Below are 24,509 nucleotides of genomic sequence, written 5' to 3' on the forward strand. Positions count from 1 at the left end.
AATTATAAAGAAATGGAGCTATGTAAACAGCACAAAAATTAAGAGAGATATATCTGAAGTTAAGACTTCACAGGAGTGGCTACTAAGTTTATATTCTAAAGGCACAGTACAAGAATCAACATGAAAATGCTTATGCAAATCTAGTTTATTTTTATTTTATTTTTCTATTTGTTTACCGGGTGAGTAGTATGGTCTACTGACTCTTTTCAGCCATGACCCAGCAGTACATAACAGTACAGTAGCATCCAAAACATAGCAAAATCATGACAATGAAGTACAGAAGTGAAGAGTACAGCAGTTTACCTTTGTATCACAGTTGTCACAGACATTATTCACAAAAACACAGCCATAAGAATGTACAGTTCGTGTCTACAGTAGAACGTGTTTACAGAATGTGCATTCTATACAACTGAACATTGTGAATTACTACCTTGCCATTAGAATTCAACTGGAATAAAGAAATTTGTATGTGGCAAATCATAAGTTACTTGGGTTACCATTAGCCATTTTCTGTAAAACAAGTGTATTCTGTTTCCTTAAATCAGTCTTTCTGCAGTTTGACCCTAGAGCTACATAGTTCCTGTTCAGCTCTGATTTCTGAAGGAAGATGATTCCAGGTAGCAGGACACAGCCAACTGAGAGCTTTTTCTCCATTAGTCATCTTGAATTTGGGTCTGATTAAAGACAGTGCATCCCTGTGCTTTTGTCTGAGAGAGTAGGATTGAGAAATGATAAGGAGTTTGGTTATTACTGGGATGCATTGGGATAATTTGTCGTGACAGTTGGCACAGATTGGGTTAAAAATGTGAGCTATAGTTTCTATGGAACAGGGTTCCCTTGGCCCTCACATGCCTACTGTGAGACCTTGAAAAGAGACTGTGTCTTCAGTGGGCCTGTCTGGTTAACAAATGTGTATGATTATTGTTATTATTGTTATTGTTGGTATTATGGTTATTATTATGATACTATAATCCTGAACAGGAATAAACTATAGATAGATTGCCCTTCTTTAAATTGGTAACCAGTGTAGCTCCTTAAGTAGATCACAGCAGTGTGTGTATGATGGCGTCAGTAATGTAAATCTACATATTTTGTTCACTGCCATATGTAGTTTGTTAGAATTATATCCAGATAGAAGTGATAAAAAAGGAAGATCAGATTCTAGCTTTGAGATAAGAACATTTTAGCTAATGCCTTTCCTATAATGGGGGATAGTATAGGTGATATTTTGTAAGAAAGCTTTAATAGAGTAAGATTTTTAGTTATTACTATATGTGTAAGTTTACTTATTGTATGGGAGGGATCTAATAGCATGCAGAAGTAGCTTTGCTCTGCTACATTTGGTATGGTGTTGCCATCAGTGTCCTTGATTAGCTGTGTAGTTGTGTTTTTCTTTGCTGGGTTTTAAATATTTTACTCAACGAAAGCAACTAAGCGGAATATTTGAAAAGAAAGGATTATTAAAACTATTGCTAAAATTACACTGATGCAAGTATCTGATATTTCTATAGTTTTTTTTTTGTAAATGCAAAAGTACTGATAATTTTATGGTGCCTGAATTATGTTGATTTATTGTGATGCCTTTCCATCTCTGTGTTCCATGTCTGAAAGCAAGCCTTGAATGTTGTCTTTCTTCTGTGTTCATTTTAAGTTAAACAAGAAACAAAGAAATCATGCAACAGAAAACTGAACTATATTTCAAGAAGTTTCAGTCGTTGTAGTGAAACCCAACATAATGAAGCAGTAATCTGCATTCCTAAGGGCTTGTAGGTTTAATGGGAGATACAATAATAAGGTTGATAAGTAAGCAAGGCTGCTTTCATGAATTGCAACTAGGATTCACAAACAAAATGCTCACAAATGTAGGTTCATAGGTAGGTACTAGGCTATTTGCCCTAGGGCCTATATTAGCCTAGACAAAAAGGTACCCTGGCTTTCAACAACCCAAGAAAATTATTTTCCTGTGCCCCTGTCGAGCAGAGCCACAGAGGTGATCCCCAGGGTGAATTTTGTATTTCCCATCCATTCATCAAGATTTTTCATGAACAGTGCTAATGAGGAGCTTTGTTTGATATAGATAGGTTCATAGCTGTTGAGCAGTGATCATCAATGGCTTTGGTGACTGTTGAAGATAGGTAGTTTGTTCCAGAATATGGGAAGTCTCTGGGACAGGAATCTATCCTTCCAGCATGTTCTATTTATTGTGGTGACAAGGTTTAGGTCCCTAGAGCGTGTAGCTCGGAGGGATTGGGATTTCTTTAAGTGGCGCATGTCCAACAGCTCTGGGTTTGACATAGCTTTGTATGTTAGTCTGAGATTGCCTCTGAGTAGGCGATATGTGATGGAGTAAAGCTGGAGTTTTTTTAGATGGTCTGCGTAGGGCATCTGTTTGAGGCTGGTAATCCTCTTTGTGAAGTATTTCTGCAACCTTTCCAGTTGTTGTAGATGTCTTGTGAGGTACATACCAAAAGGGGCATTGTACTCTATAATGGGTCTAATGAGTGATGAGTAGAGGGGAACAATGACCTCTTTTTTCCTGGATGAGAAACCTTTTGTGATGAGGTGTGCCATGTAGAAGGATTTCCTGATGACTGTGGTGATGTGATTATCAAAGGAGAGACTACTGTCCACCTGTGTCCCAAGGTCTCTTATCACACTTTCAGTGTTAAGAAGACTACCACCTATGTGGTAGTTCATGGGTGCAGAGTTTTGACCAAAGGGGATGACAATGCACTTTTTGGCATTGAGCTTGAGGCCATGGCTTTGACACCAGGCATCTGTCTCAGTGAGGCCCTTTTTTAGGATGTTCACATCATTAGGAGTTTCAATTGTGGCTCCTAGTTTGCAGTCATCTGCAAACTTCATTAACCAAACACCTTCTATGTTAGCCTGTACTTCAGAGAAGTAGATACTAAACAGGAGAGGATGAAGGACTGAACCCTGTGGTACTCCACATGTCACTGGTCTGAAGTCGGATTTGGAGTCTGCTACTTTCACAGTGTAGGTTCTGTCAGTGAGCCAGTTGGCAACCCATCTAGTGACATATGGATTTATACCTAGTTTAGTGAGTTTATCTAAAATTCCAGAGTGGGGCTTGGTGTTGAAAGCCTTGGAGAGATCTAGATAGGCTGTGTGAACCACCTTATCCTCATCTATAGCTTTGGTGACTGCTTCAAAGAAGTCTAACAGGTTTAGGAGACATAATCTGCCTTTTACAAACCCGAACTGGGTGGTTTCCAGAGTTTGGAGATTATCAATGTCTTTGTTTATGAGTTCCATGATGATACATTCCATGGCCTTGCAGACCAGACTCGTCAGGCTAATGGGTTGGTAGTTCCCAGGGTCCATAGTGGCTCACCCTTTATGGAGTGGGATAACCATCACTGTGCACCCTTCAGTGGCCACAAAGCCTAAGGTGAAGCTATGATTGAACATGGTGCTTAGGTGGGGTGCCAGTTTGTTCTGTAGTTTGTATAGAACACAGCCTGGGATGTTGTTAGGTCCCAAGGACGCTGTGTTCTTGGCTTTGGAGAGTGTGGTTTTTACCTGTGCAGTTGTGATTACAGGAATTTTGCATGGGCCCTTTAGGGGGTGAGAGGGGGTAAAGTTAGCAATGAACCTATCTGCCAGGATGTTGGCATTATCAGTTGGTTCTGTGTATTTAGTGCCATTGTGCTGTAACTCAGAGCAGATCTGAGTGTTGCCATTGAGATTCTTGACATAGCTATAGAATACATTTTGGTTGTATTTAGAATCAGTGGCGATTTTGTTTTCGTAACTAGTTTTGGAGGATTTTATGAGGGATCTCAGGTTCTTACTGAGTCTGACCAGGGAATTCCTCCAATCATGGTATTTTACTCTTTTTTGCAACAGTTTCTTTCTTCTGTTGTAGAGTTTGTTTATGGCCGGGGACCACCAGATTGGCTTCCTTTCTTTGGAGGATAGCATCTTGCTTCTGTTAGGGATAGCACGATCCATGCACTCGTGTAAGTGCTTATAAAGTGCATTTGTGTAGGATTCAGCAGTCGTACCTCCATTGTCTGCCTGCATGGGTGTCGTGAAGTTTGCCACTTCTGTTTTAAGAAGCATGAAGTTGGCTTTGGAGAAGTCTTTTACGGTGGTTTCCCTAATGGGGGGTGGGGGGGCTGGATATGGATGTCTAGGGGTATTAGCTTGTGGTCGGATCTGACCAACGAGGAATTGATCTCTAGTGTGGAACAACGGTCATTCATGATGGTAATGCACAGGTCTAGGATATTGCTGCCCCTGGTGGGGGTGTGGATAAGTTGATCCAAGGCATTAGAATTTATGAATTCCAGAAAATGTTGAGCAAAAGAGTTAGTACATGAGTAGTTTTCCCAGTTAATGGTGGGGTAGTTGAAATCACCCATTATTAGGGTGTTGGGTTGTACCCTAATATTTTCCAGTGTATCAAGAAATGAGGAGTAGGAATCTTGGGACATGGTAGGGGATCTGTAGCAAGTTACAATTTGGATTGCGGTCTTGCCCAGAGTTAGTTGCACTTGGATAATCTCGGATGCATTATGCTGAGCAACTAGCCTGGACATGTGGATAGCCTTAATGAATATGGACATGCCTTCGCCTTTAGTATTTTGGTCCAGGTTAGGTGGCTGAAAGGTGTGGTATTAATTATAGCCTGGTAATGCAGGGGTGCTCTCTGGAGTCTTGAACCAGTTCTCTGTCACTGCACAGATGTTCTCCATTTTGAGTGCCTTGAGTGAGTGCATTTTGAGGTTTACATTTCTAGCATTGAGTCGCATTACCCTCAGATTTTGCTTGCTTGTACCTATTATGGTGGTGAATTTGTCATTTGAACCTTGCCTAAGAAAGGCACTATAGGGGTGGCAAGAGCCTTAGCCAGTATCCAGAATCCCAAAGATGACAGGTGCAGGCCATCTCTAGCAAAGCATCGTGGTCTGTCGATCATGTCATCCCAGGCAGACAGATACTGGATCCCCTTAGAATGACACCAGAAGCTTAGCCAATTGTTGAAGTCAATCATTTTGTCCTTGTACTGTGGTATCATTCTGGGTGATGGCAGGATGCTACTCAGGGCTAGGGTCATACCTGCCTGGGCTACAAGATCAGAGAGCTCCTCCATGTTTCTTTTCATGTAGTGCATGTAGTTCACACCAACATGGACAATGACAGTGTCATATTTGTACTTGTTGTGGAGTGACCTGAGTGTGTGCATTATGTGGCGGATCCTGGCACCCAACAGGCAGCTGACAGTAACTTTCTCCTTGTTTAGCCTGGTGAGTGGAATATCAGTGTGCCTGACTATAGAGTCACCTATGACTAGAGTGTAGGGTACGTTGTTATGCCTTATGGGCTGTGGTTGAGTGGCACACTGAGTTTGTGGGCTATGTGTCATTTGGGTTGTGTTGGGGGGGGTGGAGGTTACTTGCATTTCTGCTTTGGAGGTCTCTGTTGCTTGGGCAGGCAGTGTAACACCCATGGAACGCATAATTTAATCCAAAGACAGTTTCATTTTGTGCAGTGGATGTAAAACAGTACAAATTCAATGTCACATCATCTGGAATTGCAGCAGCATTGCAAAACTACAATAGGCTGACAAGTGTCCTTTCTGAGTATGCAGTCTAGTGGCAAGGCCAATGTCTTTTTCCCCCTGTTACAAACAATTAGAAAAGAAATGTCATGTTCCCAGATGAGCTAAACAATGTAAACTATGACCTGAATGTAGCATATATTGTTTTATTAGCATGTGTGGGAGTTGTTTGCCCATCTAAAAGTGTTAGTATTTAGTGACCTTGCTTTTAAAGTCTACTGGTATTAGCACAATGGTATATTATCCTATAAAAATAGAGTGAAAAGCTTGTTCCCTTCTGGTGTCTTGCTTCTGTATACCCAGGGTATTTCCTTTCTTTAGTAAGGATCCATGTCTTCTCTCTCAAGAATGTGTACCCTTAAGTAGGTATTTATGGACAGTGTAGACACTTTTGTGCAAATACCCATGAGCACATAACTAAGCATATCACAATGTTCAGTTACTCCTAAGCAGGTACCTATGAACTGTGTAGTGGTCAATGTTCAAGTATATCTGAGCAGGTATGAAAATACAACATAGAGGTTTACATTCAAATATCCCAGTGCTGGTATCTATGTATGTTACAAAGGTCCATTATTCAAGTACTCCTGAGGAAGCATCTGTGTACAACTTAGAGGCTTAAATACACATGTTTATGAGCTGCTATCTATCTACATCCCAGAGGTACATATTCAAGTACACCTGAGCAGGCATCTGTGTGTAGCACAATGCCTCATATTCAAAAATCCCTGAGGAGGCATATGTGTGTAGACAGAGGTTCATATCTCTGAGACAATACTATTTCCCAGCACTGGGCTCTACTTCTCTCCAACCTCTATGCAGTCATTTTTTTCTCTTGTTTTATCTCCACTACCTTCTAAAATTCCTCTGCTTCACAACATTTCTATTGTACTAACATATAATTCATTATTCCTCTCTTCTGGTTAAAGTTCAACAACTCATAAACAGGCATACTTATGTGCAGTGCAGAAGTCCATAATCAAGTACCCAAAACAGGTACCTAATTACAGCACAGAAGTTTGCATTGTACTCCCCCTGAGCAGGCAGCTAAGTACAAGCACAGATCCTTGTACTGTAGTACCCCAAAGCAGGCATCTGTGTACAGTCAGAGGCTTGTACTGAAAAACCCTTAAGCAAGTGCTTATATAACAGTGTGGGGTTCACGTGTAAATACCTATAATCAGACACAATTATACCTCAAAGTTTCATGTTCATGTTAAGGATGCCACCTGTCCTGATCTGCATCAGACATTCACTCTTTTAAATATATTGTCCAATATTCTGCAGCAGCAGCATTATTATGTTCTAGTTTTAAACCTCTTTGCAAGTTAATGACTCTCTGAAGTGTTGTATGACTATTTTTAGCTGTGATGGCTGTATTAGTGGGCATGTGGACTGACTGGGTAACTCCAAACAGTTAGGCCTTGGCTTTTCTACTGTTTACTTTTTCATTTTAAATTAATCAGAAAATGAAAATTTAAAAGTAGAAAAGCTGGGGAAAAATCAAAATGGTGATCAGTTCAAACAGGCATCTATACCTGCAAAATACCATTCTGTCAGTTTTGTAGTTTAATTCAGGAGTTCAGGATTCCAAGATTGCTTGCAGATGGAATTTGCAGGATTAATGATCAGATGGGTACTAAAGTCAAAATAAGATGTACAATGGTACAGTATAAGAGTTATTTATAAGTATTAGGTGGTCTGTTATTTTTGTTGTTTGATTATGGGGCTATATTGATATCTTGATATATTTAATCCGAATCCATAATTGGAGTGTTTAAGTACCATTTTTTTCCTTATTGCTATTTCCGCTTAAACACTAATTTCCTGGCATTTATTGCTTCTCAGAACGCTCATTTTACACTGAAATTGCATTTATTTGGGCCTGCACCTTAAAATTTGTTTTTTGTTGTAAATGGTATTTTTACCTGTTACTGGCTTCCCACTTAAGTGTGACAGTCATTACTGCACTATAAAAGTGTTTTTTCATTTGTTTCAACTGTTTTCTTGAAAAAAAAAACAAAAAAACAAAAAAAATCTTGCTATTTTCCTGCCTTACTAAGCTAGAAAAGTCCAGTTTAAGATACCTGCTGATTCCTGGACTATGTTTAAGCTTCTGTGTTTGGCCACACCTTACTTGGGCAAAAAGGAAGTTTCTTTGTTCACCAGTGAGAGTGGGGAGCTCTGAACAGCCTACCTGCCTTTGGAGGAGTGGTTTCTGCCCAGAAACTGTAGTTTTATTGGCCATTTTGGGCTAATTTCTATCCCTTTAATCTTTCTGATATAAAAACCACATTTGCACAGTTTTGTATTTGTATAAGCTCAGAAGATCCTGCCCAGGTGTCCTGCAGAGACCTACAATGGCAGAGAGACAAAAGGAGAGACTTTAGAGTGTTTAAGTACCTTTTTTGGTTTTTCTGGTTGCTTATTGCTATTTCCGCCTAAACGCTCGTTTTCTGGTGTTTATTGCTTCTCAGAATGCTCATTTTACACTTGCATTTATTTGTGCCTGCAGTTTAAAATTCATTTTTTTGTTATAAATTGTATTTTTAACTGTTACTGGCTTCCCAATCAAGTGTGACAGTCATTACTGCACTATAAAAGCGTTTTTGCATTTGTTTCTATTGTTTTCTTGAAAAAAAAAAAAAAAAAAATCTTGCTATTTTCCTGTCTTACTAAGCTAGAAAAGTCCAGTTTCAGATACCTGCTGATACCTGGACTGTGTTTAAGTTTCTGTGTTTGGCCACACCTTACTTGGGCAAAAAGGAAGTTTCTTTGTTCACCAGTGAGAGTCGGGAGCTCTGAGCAGCCTACCTGCCCTTGGAGGAGTGGTTTCTGCCCAGAAACTGTAGTTTTATTGGCCATTTTGGGCTAATTTCTATCTCTTTAATCTTTCTGATATAAAAAACCCATTTGTGCGGTTTTTGTATTTGTATAAGCTCAGAAGATCCTGCCCAAGTGTTCTGCAGAGACCTACAATGCCAGGGAGACAAAAGAAGAGACTGTGGAGTGTTTAAGTACTTTTTTGTTTTTTCTTGTTGCTTATAGCTTTTTCCGCCTAATCGCTCGTTTTCTGGCATTTATTGCTTCTCAGAACGCTCATTTTACACTGAAAGTGCATGTATTTGTGCCTGCACTTTAAAATTTGTTTTTGTTGCAAATTGTATGTTTAACTGTTACTGGCTTTCCACTCAAGTGTGACAGCCATTACTGCAATATAAAAGTGTTTTTGCATTTGTTTCTACTGTTTTCTTGAAAAAAAACAAAACAAAAAAAATCTTGCTATTTTCCCATCTTACTAAGCTAGAAAAGTCCAGTTTCAGATACTTTCCGATACCTAGACTGTATTTAAGCTTCTGTATTTGACCATACCTTACTTGGGCAAAAAGGAAGTTTCTTTGTTCACCAGTGAAAATGGAGAGCTCTGAACAGCCTACCTGCCCTTGGAGGAGTGGTTTATGCCCAGAAACTGTAGTTTTATTGGCCATTTTGGGCAAATTTCTATCTCTTTAATCTTTCTGATATAAAAAACGCATTTGTGCGGTTTTTGTGTTTGTATAAGCTCAGCAGATCCTGCCCATGTGTCCTGCAGAGACCTACAATGCCAGAGAGACAAAAGGAGAGACTGTGGAGTGTTTAAGTACTTTTTTGTTTTTTCTTGTTGCTTATTGCTTTTTCCGCCTAATTGCTCATTTTCTGGCATTTATTGCTTCTCAGAATGCTCATTTTACACTGAAAGTGCATGTATTTGTGTCTGCACTTTAAAATTTGTTTTTGTTGCAAATTGTATTTTTAACTGTTACTGGCTTTCCATTCAAGTGTGACAGCCATTACTGCACTATAAAAGTGTTTTTTGCATTTGTTTCTACTATTTTCTTGAAAAAAAAAAAAAACAGAAAAAATCTTGCTATTTCCCCATCTTACTAAGCTAGAAAAGTCCAGTTTCAGATACCTGCTGATACCTGGACTTTGTTTAAGATTCTGTGTTTGACCATACCTTACTTGGGCAAAAAGGAAGTTTCTTTGTTCACCAGTGAGAGGGGGGAGCTCTGAACAGCCTACCTGCCCTTGGAGGAGTGGTTTCTGCCCAGAAACTGTAGTTTTATTGGCCATTTTGGGCAAATTTCTATCTCTTTAATCTTTCTGATATAAAAACCGCATTTGTGCGTTTTTTGTGTTTGTATAAGCTAAGCAGATCCTGCCCAGATGTCCTGCAGAGACCTACAATGCCAGAGAGATAAAAGGAGAGACTGTGGAGTGTTTAAGTACCATTTTTTTTGTTTTTTCTTGTTGCTTATTGCTATTTCCGCCTAAATGCTCATTTTCTGGCATTTATTGCTTCTCAGAATGCTCATTTTACACTGAAATTGCATTTATTTGTGCCTGCACTTTAAAATTTGTTTTTGTTGTAAATTGTATTTTTAACTTTTACTGACTTCCCACTCAAGTGTGACAGCCATTACTGCACTATAAATATGATTTTGTATTTGTTTCTACTATTTTCTTGAAAAAAAAACAAAAAAATCTTGCTATTTTCCTGTCGTACTAAGCTAGAAAAGTCCAGTTTCAGATATCTGTTGATACCTGGACTGTGTTTAAGCTTCTGTGTTTGGCCATACCTTACTTGGGCAAAAAGGAAGTTTCTTTGTTCACCAGTGAGAGTGGAGAGCTCTGAACAGCCTACCTGCCCTTGGAGGAGTTGTTTCTGCCCAGAAACTGTAGTTTTATTGGCCATGTTGGGCTAATTTCTATCTCTTTAGTGTTTCTAATATAAAAACCGCATTTGCACAGTTTTTGTCTTTGTATAAGCTCAGCAGATCCTGCCCAGGTGTCCTGCAGAGACCTACAACACCAGAGAGACAAAAGGAGAGTCTTTGGAGTGTTTAAGTACCAATTTTTTGTTTTTCTTGTTGCTTATTGCTATTTCCGCCTAAATGCTCATTTTCAGGAATTTATTTCTTCTCAGAATGCTCATTTTACACTGAAATTGCATTTATTTGTTCCTGAACTTTAAAATAAAGGCTCTAAATAAAAATCTGCAAAAGCAACAGAGACCTCTAAAGCAGACATCCAAGCAACCTCCACAACCCATCACCAACCATGAAACACATACTTCACATAATCAGTGTGCCATGCAATCACAGCCCTTAAGGCAAAATAACATACCCAACACACTAGTGATAGGCAACTCTATAGTCAGGCACACTGATGTCCCACTAACTAGGCTGGACTAGGAGAATGTTACAATTAGATGCCTGTCAGGTGCCAGGATCTGTCACATAACACAAGCACTCAGGTCACTCCAGAACAAGTACAAATATGACTCTGTCATTGTACATGTTGGTGTGAATGACCTGAGACATACCTCCCTGGACTACATGAAAAGAGACATGGAAGAGCTCTCTGATCATGTAGCCCAGGCAGGTATGACCCTGACACTGAGTAGCATCCTACCCTCACCAAGAATGATGCCACGGTATAAAGAAAAAATGATCAACTTCAACAATTGGCTATGCTTCTGGTGTCATTCAAAGGGGATCCAGTATCTATCTGTCTAGGATGACATGCTCGGCAAGGCACGTTGTTTCACAAGAGATGGCTTACATCTGTCACCCTTAGGCTTTCAAATACTGGCAAAGGCTCTTGCCACCCCCATAGTGCCTTTTTTAGGCAAGGCTCAAAAGACAAACCCACCACCGTAAATAGCACAAGTAATCAAAAACTGAGGGTAATGCTACTCAATGCCAGGAGTCTAAGCCTGAAAATGCATGCACTCGAGGCACTCCTCAGTATGGAGAACATTGATATCTATGCAGTAACAGAAACCTGGTTTAAGGCTCCAGACAGCACCCCAGCACTACCAGGCTATAACTCATACCATACCTTTCAGCCACAAAACCCGGACCAAAACACAAAAGGCAGGGGTGTATCCATATTCATCAAAGATACTCACACCTCTAGGTTAGTGGCACAGCACGGTGCATCAGAGATCATCCAAGTGCAACTAACAATGGGCAAAACTGCAATCCAAATTGTAGCTTGCTACAGATCACCCAACATGACCCATGACCCCCATTCCGCATTTCTGGAGACACTGGGAAATATGAAGGTCCTACCAAACACCCTAATACTGGGTGATTTCAACTACCCAAACATTAACTGAGAGAGCTACTAAAGAACTAACTTCCTTGCCCAACGCTTCCTAGAATTTATAAACTCGAATGCCCTGGATCAACTGGTCAACACCCCCACCAGAGGGAACAACATATTGGACCTGGTCATCACCAACATGGGCGACCGGTGTTCCACATCTGACTTCAACCCCTTGCTGGTTAGATCAGACCATAGACTAATCACTCTGGATATTCACATTCCACCCCCAACCCCAATCAAGGAAACCACCATGAAAAACTTTTCAAAAGCAAACTTCACATTGCTTAAGACCAAGGTGGAAAGGTTCACAGCCCCCACACCAATGGATAATGCTGTCCAAGCTGCTGAAACCTATACAAAGGCACTCTATGATCATCTGCAGGAATGCATGGATTATGCTATCCCAAGTAAAACCAAGCCTCACTCCACCGAGAAAAGGAAACCAGTCTGGTGGACCCCTGCCATAAACAGGCTCTACAATAGAAGGAGGAAACTAATACAGATAAGAGCAAAATCCCTAGAAGGAAAGGCATCCCTGATCAGTAACAGCAAGAAACTATGATCTCTCATTAAATCATCCAAGGCTAGCTTTGAAAGAAAAATTGCCAAGGACTCCAAAGATAACCACAAAGCATTCTTTAGCTATGTCAAGAACCTAAGTGGAAACTCTCAGATCTGCTCTGAGGTGGTGCAGAATGGCACAAAATACACTGAACCAACTGATATTGCCAACATTTTGGCAGACAGGTTCAGTGCAAACTTCACAGCCCTCTCACCCCTTAAACGGCCCATAACCATACCAGAAGAATGTAAGGCCCCAGAAATCACCAACACACAGGTTAAAACAGCCTTATCCAAAGCCAAAAACACAGCCTCAATGGGACCGAACGATGTCCCAGCCTGTTTCTTACAAGTGCTCCAAAATTAACTAACCCCTCACCTAAACACACTGTTCAAACTCAGTCTCTCTACAGGCTACATACCTACAGAGTGGTGCACAGCAACAGTTATCCCACTCCACAAAGGTGGCGCCACAACAGACCCTGGGAACTGTCGCCCTATAAGCCTGACTAGCCTGGTCTGCAAGGCTATGGAGCACATCATCATGGAACTCATTAACAGAGACATTGGGAACCTCCAAACTTTGGACCCCACCCAGTTTGGCTTTGTCAAGGACAGATCATGCCTCCTAAACCTGGTGGACTTCTTTGAGACATTTACCATGGCATTAGATGAGGGTAAGGAGGTCCACACAGCCTACCTAGACCTTGCAAAGGCTTTTGACACCATTTCCCATTCTGGTATTATAGACAAACTCACCAACCTGAACATTAGCCCCTATATCATGAGATGGTTTGCAAACTGGCTCATGGACAGAACCCACACGGTGAGAGTTGCAGGCTCAGTCCTAGGACTGCTCCTGTTCGGTATATACTTCTCAGAGGTACAGGAAAGCACAGGAGGACTTTGGCTGATCAAGTTTGCAGACGACTGCAAACTAGGGGCCATAACTGATTATCCAACTGATACAGACACCCTCCAGAAGAGCCTCACTGAGACGGATACCTGCTGTCAAAATCATGGCCTCAAGCTGAATGCCAAAAAGTGCATAGCCGTCCCCTTTGGAAAAAACAAAGTACCAGTGAACTACCACATAGGTGGTAGTCCCCTAAATACAGAAAAAGTAATAAGGGATCTGGGGACCCAAGTAGATAGCAATCTCTCCTTTTGATAATCATATCGCCAAGGTGGTTAGAAAATCCTTCTGCCTGGCCCACCTAATCTTAAAAGGGTTTTCATCCAGAACAAAGGAGGTTATTGTGCCTCTCTACTCATCACTTATTAGACCCCTTATAGAATACAATGCCCCATTTGGAATGTACCTTACAAGACACCTGCAACAGCTGGAAAGACCACAAAAGTACCTCACCAAGAGGATTACTGGCCTCAAACAGATGACCTGTACAGCCCGACTAAAGAAAGTCCAGCTGTACTCGGTTGCATACCGCTTACTCAGAGGTGATCTCTGCTTGACATACAAGGCCATGTCTAACCCGGAATTGATGGATATGCTCCACCTAAAAAAACAAATCCCTGAGACCCACACGCTCTAGGGATAGAAACCTTACCACAACAATAAATAGGACATGCTGGAGGGATAGATTCCTGACCCAGAGACTCCCCATGCTTTGGAACAAGATTCCAATATACATTAGGCAGAGCTCTTCACTAGCACTGTTCAAGAGAAACCTTGACGGGTGGATGGGAAACAGAAAATTTACCCCGGGGATCATTGTTTACTTTGATAGTATCTGATATGGTTTTCTATCCTCTTATTTGCAGCACTGTCCAAGGCCAAGAAAACAGTTTCTATGGGACCTGACAAATTCCCTGGTTGTGTTCTACATGAACTACAGAGTGAACTGGCACCTCACCAGTGTGCCCTGTTCAATCACAGCCTCACCTCAGGCTTTGTCCCTACCAAATGGTGCACTGCTACAGTCATCCCTCTCCACAAAGGAGGAGTGACTACAGACCCTGGGAACTATCGCCCCATCAGCCTGATGAGTCTGATATGGAAAGCATTGAAATGCATCATCATGGACCTAATAAACTCTGTATCCCACACAGTTTGGTTTTGTGAAGGGTAGATCATGCCTGCTCAACTTGGTTGACTTCTTTGAGTCAGTCACCAGAGCTGTGGATGAAGGCAACATGGTTCATACAGCCTACCTTTATTGGTTGACTTCTTTGAGTCAGTCACCAGAGCTGTGGATGAAGGCAAGGTGGTTCATACAGCCTACCTTGATCTGGCCAAGGCTTTTGATACAATTTCCCACTCAGGAATCAAAGAAAGACTCACTAAGCTTGGCATAAACCCCTATATCACTAGGTGGGTTGCAAACTGGCTCACAGATAGAACCCACAGTGTGAAAGTAGCTGACACTAAGTCAGACCGCTGACTAGTCATGAGTGGAGTCCCACAGGGTTCAGTCCTGGGTCCTCTCCTGTTTGGTATCTACTTCTCTGAAGTCCAGACCAACATGAAGGGACTCTGGCTGACAAAGTTTGCAGACGATTGCAAGTTGGGAGTTAATATTAACTCCCCAAGTGATGTTGATATCCTACAGAATGGCCTCACTCAGACCAATGACTGGTATCAAAATATGCCCTTGAGCTCAATGCCAAAAAAATGTGTCATCATCCCCTTTGGGAAAAACCCAGTTCCCATGAATTACCACATTGATTGTAGTCCACTGAACACAGAAGGTGTTGTAAGAGATCTGGGAACACAGGTTGACAGCAACCTATCTTTTGATCACCATATTGCCACTGTGGTCAGAAAGTACTTCTATGTGGCACATCTCATTATTAAGGGTTTTGCATCCAGGAAGAAAGAGGTCATTGTCTCCCACTACTTTTCCCTCATTAGGCCAATCATTGAGTACAATGTCCCATTTGGCATGCACCTCACTAGACCCCTGCAACAACTGGAGAGGCCACAAAAGTACCTCACAAAAAGGATCCTAGGCCTTAAACACTTGTCCTATATGGACAGACTCAAAAAACTCCAACTATTCTCTGTCTCATATCACCTACTTAGAGGCAATCTTTGCTTGACTTACAAAGCCATGTCTGACCCAGCTCTGTTAGAAATGCTGCATCTAAACAAATCCCAATCCCTCCACACCACACACTCCAGAGACCTCAACCTCATTACCACAATTAACAGAACATGCTGGAGGGACAGGTTCATAACCCAGAGACTGCCCATGCTATGGAACAGACTTCCTATACATGTCAAGCAGAGCACCTCGCTAACCCTCTTCAAGAGAAATCTTGATGAGTGGCTGTGAAACAGAAAATTCACCCCGGGGATAACTCCAGAGGCTCTACTTGACAGTGGCACTGGGAACTAAGGTTGGGTGGCACTATGCCAGGGTAATCCTATGGCTAGGCTTGTAAAGGCCCCAGGGCTATTAGCCTAGTACACACCTATGAACCTATGAATCAGTGACATTGTTTTAATTTGTTTTAATTAATTTATTAATTTATAAACAGGGTAAGTGAACTGGTCATCATGGAACCTTTCAGCCACAACATGGCCTATTAGAACAAGAGAAATGTGAAATATGATGCTGTAGAGCAGCCATGCAACCAATGAGATGAATGGAGACCAATGCATTTGGAAAGGTGTGGGGTGAATATGCAAACTCCATATAGCTAGCAAATGAAAATCAGGACTGATCCCTGGAGCTGTGAGGCAGTGATCTTAACCAGTGAAGTTCCATACTATCCACCACGGAGCCACTGTGTAGTCCAGCTGAGACTCAGTAGATGCCATGATGAAAATGTGAGCTTAAAATAATAAGAAATGTCCATTAACAAAATAAAATCAGCAACTCCATTTGAAATGTACTCTACATGGTTGGCTTATTTTATAGCTGACAGTGGAACACAGAAGTGCTTCTGTGTGGAGAAGGGCATTTTGTGGTTGGACTGCAGTGGGAGGCTTTGGTGAATGTGCAACACAAGGCAATGGCTTCTTTCTTTTTTTACAGATGGAAACTTTTAGACTCCCACAAACTCACTCACAAATTAAAAATGTTTTTTTTGTTTATTTCATCAGTCATCAGCAGCAGATTGTGAGTCTCCTGTCAGTGGTACTAGGATAGATAACCCTGGAGAGCTTTGCATCTCCAGTACCATTAATGTATGGGCTGGGGCAAAGTCACAGAAAGATGCCATAATACAAGCTCAGTGATTGCCTGCTTTGCAGCATATGATGTAGGTCCTGATTCACATGACAAAACAAAAGTAATGCAACATTAATCCAAGTTATAATCTATAAACTGAAATATTCATCACAAGTACGGTGACATAGACTGCATTATATTTGTAGATTAAAAGGTTGGAAAACAATCTCTAAAGTGCACCTCATTACACATAAACCTCCCATTATCACCAGCTTAGTTAAATTATTTCCTGTTGCAAACCATACAGATCTCAGTAAAGTCATTCAGCTTCTGCAGCAAATCTTATGTAATCTGCTTCCAAGAGAGTTTGTCATTTGGCTAAACCCACTGCACTGTTATAAGTACAACTTTGTATACCTGAAAAGATGGAAACCCCAGACCTGCTGCTACTAAAAGAATATACATACAGTACTGATTTGGAACACCCCTTACAAAATCATTAAACTCTGCTTTCGGTTCAATAAAATCAACTTAATAAGAAATTCATGTAAGAGTAAATTGGTGATTGTACTTCTCAAAGGCTGTCCTAGACTCAACTCCATACATCCCCTCCCCCAGGTGGTCATGCTGTCACTAGCTTTGTGCTTTGCTTTTCCTTTCCTAAAGGTGTGAGGGGGTTTTCTGTCTTAACAAGGAAAGAATGGAGAAAATGAAGCAATGAGGAGATGGGTACAAGAAGTTTGACTTTTTCAACTTGTTAATGAAAACTGGGAATTAAGAACAAAGGAAGAGAGAGAGAGAGAGACTGAGATAGAAAGAGAAAGTCGAACACTTGTGTCTGCCTTAACTCTTTGATTAGTTAGTCTGGCATTGCTTGTACACCAACTCTAAGTAAATCAGTTCGCTCAATGTGTCCCTTTTTGTTGTTTTCTGTTTTAACATTTCATCAGTTATAGCTGGCTTTGTTTAAAAATAATGTACACTAAAGCTCATTAAAATAATGCCTTGGCATTGACTGAGACTGACGTCATACCAGCTAAGCACAAAAGATTTGGTATAAAGCTTAGCTTTCAAATAGAGGTAATAACGATTTATTTAAGGTTCTTTTTACAGAGCTTAAGGAGTGCAGGCTATGCATGCAAAGTACATTCATGGAGAGAAAGGGAAGAGTTTGCCTTTCATAGTAGCACTTGCCAAAAGTGAACGGTGTGGAGAATAAAGAATGCGGAGGGAGAGAGCTGAATCTCTTTCTTTCAAAAAAAGTAGGTCAGAGAAATGAGTGCAAATGTGGACAAAGGATATGAAAGTTTCCCTTCCCACTAAGAGGAATGTAAAATCTGTAGTGATAAGGTAAGAAGAGGAAGTTTTAAGAGGTTATATGTTTCAGCAAAAATGGAATGAAGGCTGAAGGGTATGAGATCATACAAATGGAGGAAACAGGAGGCACTAATGTTCAGGCACACAATTATTTAGGAACTGGAGCTAGGAACAGGAAGAAAAGGCAATTCATTCTGTATCCTAAATCAGTACGCAAGTCGTGAGAATCTAAAAGAGGAAATATTATAGATGTGTTAGTGATGATGCATCCAACAGCTGTATTTATGCATGTGGAGATAAGCAGCTGTGAAGAGCATGAGATTTAATGTAGATGGAAACAGTATGAGTGTTTATTTTATAATTAAGTCCAGGCTAAAAATGTTGGATGATGAAAGGGGAGTATATGTCTGCAAGTTATTTTATGCTATAGAAACACTATGCTTGTGCTACAGAAAAGGTATTTGTGATACAGTATCTAGGAGGTTGGTAGGAAAAATTGTGAAGCAGTGGGCTTCTTTTCAAGTGTACCATCTTACCAAGTTATGAAATGTTTCCATTACAAATATGTAACACTCGCTCTAGTTTCAGAGACAGGTATTTGATACCCTAATTCAGTCTGATCACATGGATATCTGTCTGTTGTCCTGCTCTACTACTTAGGAACAAAGATAGACATTGATAGACTACTTGGACTAGTAGGTCTGTCCATGTAACTACCAAAAAGATAAGATACACTTTCTACTTAACAGGCAAACTACATCTACCCAAATGAGTTTAATATACTTGTACAGTGAATTGATTTACCCTTGGTGTATTTACAGTCTCATCTGCAGTGTTATCCATGAAACCTCTACCATCTTGATATAAAGTAATCTAGAGCAAGTTGCTTACACACTGAGATCAATTCTTTTGGAATCTGGACCCAGTGCAAACCTCTCAGCTGTCACTGTTTTGGAGGATTTTTTCTGTTTTCTAACTTAATTTACCCTTGTAAGTGATGTTTTAGAGCTATGTTCCTAATTTCAGGTTTGATTTATATCTTCATGCAATTTTCTGAATCCTTCTCATCACACATTATTTTTGAAGTGATCTACTACAAAGAAATGACCAACGTAAAATTAGCAACAATAATTTAAAGAAAGAAGACAGACATTTTACATCTCCATTTTTCAGAAGCAAAAATAAATGACCTTATGTATTTTGCAATACTGTTCATTAAAGTCTACAGATTTTACACTCTTTTCAATGTTAACAGGTTAAGAGGTATGTCCAAGTATAAGCTTGCATTACACATAGCACTTATACCTGAGTAAGGTCACTTACACTGAGATCAAGTCTTTTGGAATCTGACTCCCCCATAGCATGATCATGATAGGTGGGAGTTCAAATTTCTTGTGAATTTAAAAAAAATCAAAGATGATTTTTTTTGGAGGGGGGGTTGCTGCCCCCAAAAGGACATCACCTCTTACCACGCCTTTGTTTAGTGGAAATCAGCTCCAATGTAGCCATACTTTATGAATAGAGGTAATAGCCCTGCAGTGACCTCATTTAAAAAGTGCATTTTCATAGCATTACCTGTAATACCGACCATATACTGCCATTACATAACACTGAATTAAATAATAGTGAAGGCAGAAAAGTATGTGTCCATCTAATCTACACTTTTTTGTACACTGTCATTTATAAAGCTACCCTGTTCTGTTTCCCTTTTCCTAATCCTCTACCAGTCTCAAGCAATGTAATTCAGAATGCACCAGTCATCTTACACTTCATGAATCCTACTGGCAAACTGTTCCTTTTGTCCACTACTCATTCTTAAAGTGAGATCTTTCTAATGTCCAGACTGAATATGGTACCTTTGCATTGATAGCTATGTCCCTATCATCCTCTCTTCCTTACTTACACTTATGTCCTGACATTGCCTCATCATAAGCTTGTGGACCTGTGGTGTAGTACAGAAACTTGGTAACTTGGTGTTTAGGGCTATGGCTGACAGCAAAAAAAATATATATATAGGTGTGTCCCATGCAGAATACTGCAGTAATTAATCTATGCTGTCCGTAAATGAGATTCCACAGAGACAATAATAACAGCAGCTTCTTGTCGATCACTGTGCTACATTTTTGTTATTATTACACTACATGCATGTACCTTGCATCTACTTGTCTCATTGTAAGCCCAGTATCTCTGCTTGAGTCTAGGTGAATATGAATTTCCATTCTGTGCCATGTGCACAGTACTTACGCTGCGGTGGTGGTGCTGCGGTAGCAGTAAGATGTTGTCCTGTTCGATTCTCAGCTAGAGCGTCTTCTGTGTGGAGACATGCGTGAATGGACATACTTTTATTGAAGGCTGTGCGTCAGAGCTGGCAACTCGGCACGTAAAAATCTGCTGCCAATCATTAGCGGACCGGAGTTCCGCTACGGCGACCCCTAACTGGGAAAAGCCGAAAGACACAACAACAAGCCATGTGCACAGTACTTAGGTCAGCACTTTTGTGTGGGTTGCTGCTATTGTTAAAAGGAGACAAGTCATGATGTGTCACCTCTGGGGTCAATGTGACAAGGACAGTCAGGAAGCTACTAAGTGCAAGTTAAATAACTGAGTAAACCAGATAGTTAACAATACTGAATTCATTTTCATGCAAAGAAGAAAATGAGGAACTTAGAAAGTTAGAGACATGTTAAGGGTACATTCTGTGTGTGGCACAGAAATGTAGTCTGAAATCAACCCTAGACCAACCTTTACTTATCAATTGTCCCTGATTTTGCATCATATTTTTCCCTGTCCCTCATAAAAGTTTATATTATTTGGCTAATCACTGAAGATTATAGTTTGTTAGTAATGCCAAACATTAAGGTTTCATGCATCTTATAGTTCAGAAAATTCATTTTGATGCCAAAGCCATTGTTCTATTAACTTTCAAGTGAAGTACTGTAGCCCTGTGCAGTTCCCTGGTCTTGTACACCTCTTACTTTAAGTAGAGGACCAAAAAGAAAGTCCTCCTAGACTTAACCAATAAAAAGTTCTTCTTTGAAAACTGTAGCAAGCTGCTTGCTACAAATGTAACAAGTGGCTTTTTACAACTAAATACCATACACACATCGAGGATGAAAAAGCTTCAGCCCTGCCCACAAATGCAGTATCAGCATTCATTTCTGCATACCAGTGCTACACTATACCATCCATGGAACACTGAACTCTTCATCCCTGACTATAAATAATGGGTTGGTATTCATTTCTGAATGCCAGAACTGCACTACTGCCTGATTGGCATTGGCCAACCACCCCCAACCCTTTTGCTTGGGGTGGCTGTCTCTTCACCCAATCCTAGCTACACCTCTGGTTAGAGTAGTATTTAAAAACTGTGCCAGATTTTGGGCTTTTGTCCCCACATTATTTTTGACTTTCTCAAGATTTCTTTAACAAAGATGGTGAGAGAACTTCTTGTGCATTATGCCAGAATAGAACTGGGGAATCTCTCTTTTCTGGGTAAATAAAAAGGCAAGTTAATAAAAGAATGAAGACTAAAGGAAATGTGATAAAAATGAAAAAGCAAGATTGATGAAAACAGCAAAGATTACAGACTGGCAAATATATTATTTCCAGTCCTGGTTGATGGCCTTAAATATATATTGATTGTTAGTAACAATTAGTGTAACAAGAAAGAAAGCTATTTTGTGTGTATCACAGATGTTATATATATGTTTCCTGTTCCCAAACTGACTTTTTTTCAAAAACAATGCACTTTTTTATATACATTGTTATTCCTGAATCCTATTTTTATACCCGCTATGCAATGTTTTATGTATTTATGTTTTGCATTTGCACACAAACACAGATTTTTGCACACTGTTTACTTTTATTAATTAATTAATCTATTTATTTATTTTATTACCGGGAAAGTCCAACTAGGCAAAATACCTTTTCAGTGGAGCCTTGAGCAGAAAAGCGCTACAAAACATACATTTGTACATGTAGCTAATTTAGGTTTTACTGACTGAGGTGTGTAAGCAGAGGGATGTTAGATTCACCAGCTTGTGGTACAAGCTTAATCTCACCTCCTTGGCCAACCTCTCCACTCCAGCTTCTGTCTTTTAATATTTGTAAGTGCATGTGAGCATGCTTTTGTGTGAGTGTGTGTGTGTGTGTGTGGGGGGGGGGGGGTAGGGTGGCTGTGCTAAGCACTCACTTAGAAATCTTGAAATGGTAGTATGACATGTGGTTGCATGACATGGTAGCATGACATGTAGTAATATATGTGGTTGTATGACATGGTTGTATGACATGTGATAGTACGACCTGTGATAGTATGACATGGTTAGTATGACATGTGGTGGTATGACATGTGGTAGTACATGTGGTTGTATGATGTGGTAGTATGACATGTGGTTGTACGACATGGTAGTATGACATGTGGTAGTACGACCTGTGGTAGTATGACATGGTAGTAGGATATGTGGTGGTACAACATGTAGATTAGAAGACCATTGTTCTGGCTGGTATTTGTGTTTGGGTGTGGTCAGGTGTTTTGGGGCTCTACATTTATTTCACTGTGGAGTATATTGGTGGTTGCCCATGGACTAAAGGGACAGTATAGGAACTGAAAATGTATTTCATTGACTTGGACTAAGACCAAACACTTGCACCTACCGTCCCACTTTGTGAAATCTTTGTTGATGTAATGTGCAACCCCACCAAAAGCATCATGTTTCTTCATAATCCTCTGTACCATTACTACTTTGTTCCCTGTGGAATTTTAATCTCTGCTGTTGTGTTTCACGCATTATTGTAAATCTGCTTTGCATTTTGTAGATCTCTTCAGCATTGAACATTCCAGCTTTAATTATTATTTTAGTTATTTTTCAAGTAATGCAAATTTTGACTAATTCTGCCCTGTAGCAACTGACATTGCTACAGTATGTGCATTCTTTAGTTACTTTGTAGTGGATAACTATATCTTCTTTTTTATGTTGGATATGTTTACTTAGTTGTTTATTATATCCTTTTCCCTTTTCAGTGCTTTAAAGTCAGAGCTTAGCTCTCACTTGATATACAGAGGTAATGTGTTCCAATTAAATATTGGTTTGTGATGTGCTATGCCATTGCGATAGAATGCCTGAAGCTGAAATCCCTGTAATAATATTTTTTTAATGTATAGTGTAATGCTTGATGTTAGGGCAGCCACGGTGGTGCAGTGGTTAGCATTGCCGCCTCACAGCAAGAGGTTCTCCGGTTTGATCCTCGGCTGGGGTGCCTTCTGTGCGGAGTCTGCATGTCCTTCCTGTGGTCGTGTGGATTTCCTCCAGGTGCTCCAGTTTCCTCCCACATCCCAAAGACATGCTGCAGGTGGATTGGACACTCTAAATTGGCCCGAGGTGTGAGTATGGGCATGTGTGTGCCTTCTGTGGAAGGTTGGGTGCCGGGCTGGCAACTTGACACCGTAAAACTCCACTGCCAATCATGAGCGGACAAGGTGATCTGCTGTGGCGACCCCTAACCGGGAAAAGAAGAAGAAGTGTAATGCTTGAAGTTGCTATCAATAACTGGATCAGTGCTGTTAATAGAAGTGATTCTTATACCTTCACATTGTAAATTGATTCTGATGGCATTTTGGGGGGGACCAATATTTTGTATAAATTGCTGTCAAAGTTCTGCAGTATTTCACATTTTTTCCATGCATTCATCTTCATTACATGTTTCCTGAAGCATTTGTTGGGCTGAAGGGTAATAGTGACTCACTTATTGAGTCAGCTGAACATGTTTTTTTCCTATAAAAATAATAGATTAATACCCACCGAATATTTTTTGTATTTTTCCAGTGTAATGTATATTTTTCACGTGTTTTATCCAACTGGTAAATTTTAGGCAGGAATTACAAGCTGGGAGTTTGACCATTGCTACTGTTATTTGCCAGGCAGCATATTTCCCAGACAGCTCAATGCTTTTACTTCTCATTTTAGGGTTGTTGGTGTAATTTTGAATGGAACCCCTCTTTATTTTATTGAGTCCTCTGTACTATTTGGCTTTCTTTTCTGTTGATGTGTTCTTAGCTGCATTATATAAACAGCAACCACCACTGAGACAATCAGCTAAACTTATCCAAACATTCTGTAACAATTCTTCTAGCATAGTTAGGCTGCTAATCTGCTGTGTGATTAAATACAGTATGTTATCATTTGTTTTGCATCTATTGACTTTGTTGAATGCCACAGTACATATCAGAAGAGTAAACAGCCAGAGTGACAATGCATTCCATCACCTAAGTCTGGCAGCTTATCTTACGTTTACCATTTCCCCACTGTACTATGTGCTTAGCAATTATGCATTTGCTTAATATACATGCATAGCTCACAACTTTTGCTCAAGAATCAGGAAGAAAAATAAAAATAATGCGAGGCAAAGACTCAAAATCAGAAGAAAATTTTAAATAATATTGTACTTCATCTAAAGAAATAGTAGAACAAAATGTTTTTCATCGACATGCATTTTTTGAACAGGGCAAAAATATGCGACAAAATTAGAAACAGTTCTGCAAATTTTTTTTTACAGTTGAGAGGCATATGAACATAGTGTAGGGTTTTCTTCTGAAAAGGGTCATCAGTGAATTGGCCCCTTACTGTAAATACCTGAAATAACAGGCCATCCAGGTGACTCTATCTTATATTATACTGAATTTGCATTATCAGTGGGTTCATCGACCACTTACAAAGCTTCCAATGCAGAAGGTAAGCTAAATGTACAAACACAAG

This window comes from Protopterus annectens, chromosome 8.part0, assembly GCF_019279795.1.
Source record: "Protopterus annectens isolate FY-2018-M chromosome 8.part0, PAN1.0, whole genome shotgun sequence".
Classification (NCBI taxonomy): Eukaryota; Metazoa; Chordata; order Ceratodontiformes; family Protopteridae; genus Protopterus; species Protopterus annectens.